We start from the raw sequence: 7,448 nt of genomic DNA, 5'->3' as shown, positions 1-7,448 counted from the left end.
GTTGCTCAGAGTTCACACTCTTGCACGAGCTCTTAACCAACTGAGCCACTTGGCTGGCCCTAGGACTTACAACTTTTAAAAGAGCCTTATATCCTTTGGCCTTATGTTCCACAGTGGGTATCCAGTACCTGGAATCAACACCAGTCTGATGGACTCCAAACCCCACATCACGTAGTTCCCACTGCCTGATTAAACCTTGCTCATGTGCAGCCTTTCCCTGACCACTGAAGAAACTCAGGCAGGCTCACAACTTTCTGGCCCTCTTTTTGTAATAGACAAGTCTTCTGCACCTTATGAATCAAACCCAGCCTCTGTATCAAAATAGAGTATAGGTGTCAAAAATAGTTCAGAAGTGGAAAATATCAATAAGGCCATGTTACCTACTAAAATCCAGGCTGGTCAAAAGAAACAGGGGGAGAATAAATAGGGATGTGTGTATACCTTTACAATTCAGAAACATCTAACAGCTTTGGACTGAGGTCCTAAAACATACCTTTATAAAAATTGAAAAGAGGGCCGGCTGAGTAGTGCGTTGGTTAAGAGCTGGCTTGGGACGCCAGAGGGCCCCGGTTTGGATCCTACATATGAGGATCAGTGACACTGCCCTCCACAGCTAAGATGCTGAACAACAGCTCAACCTGGAGCTGGGCGGCCGTGAGTCACAGGCAACAGCATAGGCTGCAGCCCCTGCTGCAGTGGCTTGTCATGGGCTACCATGTGTAGCCAGCAGCCAGCGTGAGCGGCCAGCAGCTGCAGTGAGCGGCCGTCCAGAAGCCGGCGACTGATCTGCCTCGCCCGGGAAGAGCGCAATGATGGTGCCAACTTGGGCCAGTGAAGCAATGTTCTCCACAACTAGACTGAAGAACAAAAAATGACAGCAACTTGTCTGTTCCCCTTCCCCCAATTCCCCAGAGCTGTTCCCATCCCCCAATTCCCAATAAAAATCTTAAAAAAAAATTGAAAAGAAATTCCTCATTAGTTCAAGTATATAAAAATCTATTACCCTTCTACCTCTGAGCCCTCTCACAGAAGGGGTCTTTCAGTGGTGTCATGATACCCAGGACGTTTACAGGATTATCCTCTGTGATGCGGTGGGTATATTGGCATTTCTTTTTACATTTATCTATCTGAAAATAAGATACATTAAGCTTTACTAATATTTAATGTTGTAACTGGCTTTAGCACATGTATTCTCTGTGTCTGTCTTTTCTCTGTGTCTCTCTCTGAATTGATGGATGAATAGGTAGATGGTAAATAGATAGATACATAGATACATAGATAGATATAGATAGATAGATATACTCAATTTTTTTTTATAGCTAGGACTGTGGGATAAAAAACAAAAGTTGGAAATCTCTAGTCTAAAATACTAGGACATTTTTGTTTTGCATTTTTTGAGCCTGGTCAGGTTACTTTATTCAAGTTGTCCTTAAGGGGTACTATTTCAGAGGACTTTTATCTTTTTTAAAAATATATATATTTTTTAAATTGAAATATAACATTGCATTAGTTATAGGTGTACAGCATGACAACTAATGTTTAGATTGAAGGATTATTAACACCCACAGTACGTAATAGATATTATCTAATCTATAAATGAAAAACTTAGTGCCTTGAAAACTTAGTTCTAATTCTCCTATATCAGAATTTATGTTGAATAATGCTATTTGAATAGTGGCCACCTGTTTCACTGGAGAAAAGATACATAGTGTAAGACATCATACGATTACTATCAGGGCAGATAAGTGCTATATAAATTCAAAGCAGGAAGAACAATTGGATTTGGGGGATGAAGAATATTGTCACCGAGTGCGGAGGACCAAAATTCTTTATCAGGCCAAAGCCAATACCGAGAAGCGGAGGGGTGAACTAATTAGGGGGACTAGTGCTACCTTGCTCCCCTTCCCTTGCCCTCTAGGCCTCTGATGCCTCTTCATGGGACCCCAGGGCTCCTGGAGGAATGGCTGACATCAGTTGTATGAAGTCGTGGCTTCACACTGCTTTGACTGTGACCTATAGTAAGATCTGTTTTATACTGTACACAGAAACAGATAGAAGGATAAAATTCCACAAAACCAGTTACACTTATCATGTGTGGTTGGTTTCTATTAAATCAATGGAACCATCCATTATGGTTGCAACCCACAGTTCAGAATTCACAGGTGGAAGGAGACAAACCTGGAAAAATTAGTATATCAGCTAAAATGTTGAGGTCCCTACATTCCAGATGAGGGATTTGAGCCTTTATTATTTATTAAAAGAGGGTCTCCTGAGGTTTTTAAAGAGTGAGTGATGTGATTGGGTGTGGGTTTTTGGGAGATCAGTCTGCATCAGTGGGCATGATGACATATGTGGTAAAGCGGAGTTGGAAGTGAGGGACTGCTGTAGTAGCCCCCACACATGAGGCAATCAGGCCTAAACTGATGGGGTAGAATATTTATTGTGACTTTTCTTTTCTTTCTGACTTCTGCCTTTAAAAGCACCACTTGTTCTGATGTATGGCAGTGTGCACTGTGGTCAGGAGCATGGCTTCTGCAATCATGCCCTGGCCCCCCACCTACCACTTCTGGGAGCTTGGGCAGGTGTGATGGTTAGTTTTATGTGTCAGCTTGACTGGCCACAGGGTGCCCAGATTAAATGTGATTCTGGGTGTGTCTGTGTGGTGTTTCCAGATGAGGTTAACGTTTGAATCAGTGGGCTGAGTAAAACAGAATGCCCTCCCCAGTGTGGGTGGGCCTCGTCCAATCTGGTGAGGGCCTGAATGGAACAAAAGACGGAGAAAGGGAGAGTCCCTCACTCTCTGCCTGACTGTTGAGCTGGGACATCTCATCTCGTCTCTCCTGCCCTCCTGCCCTCGGAGTGGGGTTTACCCCATTGGCTCCCTGGTTCTCAGGCCTTCAGACTCAGACTGCACTGTACAACCGACTTGGCTTTTCTGGGTCTCCAGCTTGCAGACAGCAGATCGTGGGACTGCTCAGTCCTCATGATTGCATGAGCCTTTCTTCATGACTCTCAATCTCTCTCCCTCTAGATAGATACCTAGATAAATGATAGTTAGATTGATGATAGATAGATAGATAGATAGATGATAGATATAGATACATAGATATAGACATCCTCATATCCTACTGGTTCCGTTTCTCCAGAGAATGCTGACTCAGACCACTGTGTGACTTCACATTCTCATGAGGAGATATGCAAAGGGCCATTGTTGGCACACTGGAAGCGCTACCAAAAGTATGGACAATGCCAGTGCCACTGAGAATCCCAGAGCGCTGCAAGGTCTCATGCATGCATGCTCACTGCAGAAATCAACTGCAGAGGCCACACCCCCAAGGCAAAACATCTCCCCTTACAGGCAGAAAAGTCCTCTGAATGCCGCTTCCCAGTGTGCTGTCACCTGGTTCTCCTGTCTCGGTAGTGGGGGAGGTGGAAAGGGGGTGCAGAGGAAATGCTGCCAGTTCTCTCAGCAGAGCCCTCACCATAATTTCCAGCCCTCACCAGAAAAAGACATTCATACGTAAAGTACACCATGAGTTCTTTAAGGCACACTCAGAAAAACATGACCTGCTGTTAGTTTTTTATTATGCTTCCCTCCTAAGTAAATTACTACCATATTTTTCAGGCAGAGTTCAATTTTTGGTGCTCTATTCATGGCATTTAGGCATCTGAGAACTGGTATAAATGTAGGCAGTGACAAACAAAAAATAGTAGGTTCTAATAAGTGCTTGTATTTCCTTTTGCTTTAGCCATTGTTTATTGCTTTCATGATTTATTATATTACACTTTTCTGCATCATAGAATATTTTGGCCTGAGGCTAATTTACTTTCTAACTCGGTGCTAACACAAAGTGTGACACTTTCTTCATTTCTGCTTTATTGAGCAACTGCAAGGAGGTGCTAAGATGATTCTTCCTACCTGGAAAAATGAGTTTCCAGTGTTTTGCAAGAGTTAGGCCTAATTTGCATATTCAGGGAGAAGTGAAGTGTAAAATACAGGCGATTTTCTTGATTTTAGAAAAAGACATTCATTTACAGTATCAAAAAATTCACAATTCTGGACTATCTAAATAATTATCACAATTTCACTCGGCAGTGATGTCGATATTGTATCGGATGCCATTTGACACACAACGTAAAAGCAACTACAAATCAAAGGGGACAAACAATTTATTGTGACATTTATTATACTTTGTAGAAGACCAAGAATAGGTTCATTGCAATCCACTTTCTCAGTAACCCTGGCTCAGCCAGGTCGTTACTGGTGAAGCATTCAGAAAATGCTGATACACGTGGGCAAGTAAGAGCTTTGCAGCTCAATTTCAGACTTCTATTTGTTCTATCATACAGTCACGTGGTTTTCAGATTTTAGAAGGGAGAAATAATCTTGTGACTGGCGGCCGGCAGTGGTCCTGCGTGCACAAGGGCGTGAGTCACGGTGCTGACAACTGAGGCAAGAGCAGGGCGTGCCAGCAGAGGCAGGCCCAAGGATGAGCGTGCTCCCTTCTGTGCAGCAACTGGTCTTAAAGCCATTCAGGTATAAATCACTTGGCAGAAAGGCTGACTTGTTGAGTGCTCTGTCACCTCCTAATGTCGCCTGCTCTCCCCTGCCAAGACTGCTCGCACTGACCTCCACAAAAGTGGTCTTCAATCACTTTTCTCCTCATGTCCATTAGAATTGATCTCAGCTACTAGCTCTGTGGAAAATATTGCCAGTCTTTAAACCTGTTGTATTTTACATGACTTTCCAGAGAGATACCTTAGTTCATGTTTCTAATTAGACTGCCATTCATAATTCTGAATTTTCTTTTAATTCTCTATCCTCACTGGTATCTTGATTATCCCCATCCTTGGCTAGTTCTTCTCATTTAAATTTTTCTGGTGCACATAGCTTATTGGGCACTATATAAATCATTCCAGTTGTTGTACTCCCCAAACAGGCCCCAATCCCTGCCCCAAGCACACAAGAACCCTAAAAACCAAGCAGGCACTGCCAGTGATTCTAATTTTGGGGGGATAATATCTAGTGTTCAAAAATGAGTTGAACAGCTCCCAGTTTAACAGGGCCTGTTTATGAGGGATTGGACCTTAGAAGAGGTAGGATGTTTGAGATCCACGTGAACTGGAAAATCTGCAGGGATGTTACCCATTTTCATTTATTCCTTCAAGATAAAAAATGGAGTTCTTACACAACTATTAGGCAATAGAAGAGTAGATACTCAGATAGCAGCAACCCTAATTGACAGAGAAAAGCCACTTTACAGCGTGGCCCCACTTACAGAGGGCACTTTTATTGCCCCCTTCCCACCCTTTCCTCCTGAGGATTAGACTCTCCAGTCTCATTTCCATAGGTTCTGTCAGGGGAAGGACTAAGGTGCCAGGCCACACTTTGTCTGCTAGCCTGCCTTCTCCTGCTCCTGCTGGCTGCAGTGAGAGCTTTGGCAAGCTAACCTCTCATTCTCAGCGTTCTCCTTTATGAAACAGGCATAGCAATAAAATAGTAACAATGAGACACTGCCAGACACAGGAGGGCCGTGCTGCTGGGCGGGTGGCATGGGGACACTGTCCCTACATCCCACAGGACTGTGGGCTGAGGGGCAGGGCCTGTCACCCACCACACTGCCTGCTCCTGCTCGCCTGTGCTGGACAGGTGGACTGAAATGTACTGTTTGAGCTGCAATGTCCCAATGAGCCCACTGCTGACCACTCAGCTCCCCTCCCTGGCCTCGTGTCCAGTGGTAGGGGGACCTCAGGGGGCGTGTTCTACTGGCCGCAGCTTCCTCCCAATTGAGGCCCACCTGACAGCTATCTTTCTGGGAATTCTTAAGACTCCTGGTGTTCTGAAGCTTCTGTTTCTTACGTTTTGGGTAGTTGTAGATTTATTTGGTTTTAAGTACATTTTATAGTCTTTTAGAACTTTGTGAGTGGGAGAGGCAGTAGCATTCCTCATTTCACATCATGAAACAAGTATCACCATGTAATTTGACCTTATATTTCTCTGGTTCTTACTGTGAGGGAATTGCTAGTTTATGTCATCCTTTTATTTTTAAGGAGCACCATTTTAAACACCATCCCAACATCTTTGATCCTTGAAATCATAATGCAATGACTAAGAAAAGGGAATCCCATGTGATCCAGTCACAATAGCTAATGTTAGCAATTAATCTGGAAGGTGCCTCAGGTGGGCCCCTTGGCTCCTGCACTGCTGATGGACACAATTCTTCCTAGAATAACTCAGGATTTACCTCTCTCTTGCTGTTGTTCACTTGTTCTCATTTTCCCTTACAGTTTATCAACGGTTATCTTAGTATGCTCTCCGATTTCAAAATGTGAACTCTTCCACTCCGCTGGGTGCCTCTGAACACTTGCTACTACACCTCCCAGCAAGGGTGCGCCTGGGATAGCAGGACCGTCGTCCTCGTGTTGGGACATCGTTTGTGTTGCCACAACCAACATTCCACTGGGAGTTGACTCATGGTAAGCTGGCAAAGCCTTTTCCTCCTCCATATGTAGTTATTTTATTTTATTGTCTTTTTTTTCTCAATTGTGAACTTACACAGCCTTTACATTTTTTTTTTTGTTCAGCATAGGAACCTGACTTTACATTGTATCCCTATTATAATTCACGTTAGAGTCATTTCAGCCAGTCTAGGCTGTCAAACACTTGGATCCTGACTGCCATCCAATATGTTAGCCCCCCTGTGCTTTGTAACATTGGCAAAGGAGGTGAGTTTGCCTCTGGGCCTCACCCAGTCCAGTAAAACACGGAAGAGAGAAGGCCAAGGCCAAGACGGGGAACACATTTCTCTAAGAGCCAGGTTTCAGAGAGAGAACTGGCTACTCTGGCCAAAGTGTATGGCATGTGTGTGCGTAACTGGCATAGCCTTTCATTCAAAGGACCACGTTTTAAACCTATAAAAGTGCAGAAAGTTTAACATATCAAAAACCAGGCTTTCACTCAAATCGAGCAGTCCAAAGATTACAGACCCCTAAAATGAAATGTTACAATCAGGCTCTGCCATGAGGTACATGTAACAGCTGAGAGGGTTAAGTCACTCTGCATGTGTTCTACGACATCTCAAATCCCTTCACCTACTTCTAGAAAAGAGGTCAGTGTGGAAAGAGATGGTTTGGGAGAGGGCTCTGCTGAGGAGAACAGCTGTGGGCCAAGCTATACCTGACCAACAGCCCCACCCTGTCCACCCCACCGGATGCCAGAGGCTTCTGAGGAAGTACACTCGGTCTGTCTGACAGCCTTGGGGGAGATCAGTGGAGGATCCCGGACAAATCATCATAATGGCCTTATCAATTTACTTAAAATCATGCTTTCTTCTGGATTTGTGTATTATAAAGAGTTCCAAACTACAGCTATTATTTATATTCGTCATTAACAAATTATAAAGAAAAAAACCAAGTCATTATATACACTCAGATTATGTATGCTAGAA

The sequence above is a fragment of the Hipposideros armiger genome, unplaced genomic scaffold, assembly GCF_001890085.2.
Source record: "Hipposideros armiger isolate ML-2016 unplaced genomic scaffold, ASM189008v1 scaffold_532, whole genome shotgun sequence".
NCBI classification, from domain to species: domain Eukaryota; kingdom Metazoa; phylum Chordata; class Mammalia; order Chiroptera; family Hipposideridae; genus Hipposideros; species Hipposideros armiger.
The sequence above is the reverse complement of the archived record's forward strand: the minus strand, read 5'-3'. Positions refer to the sequence as shown.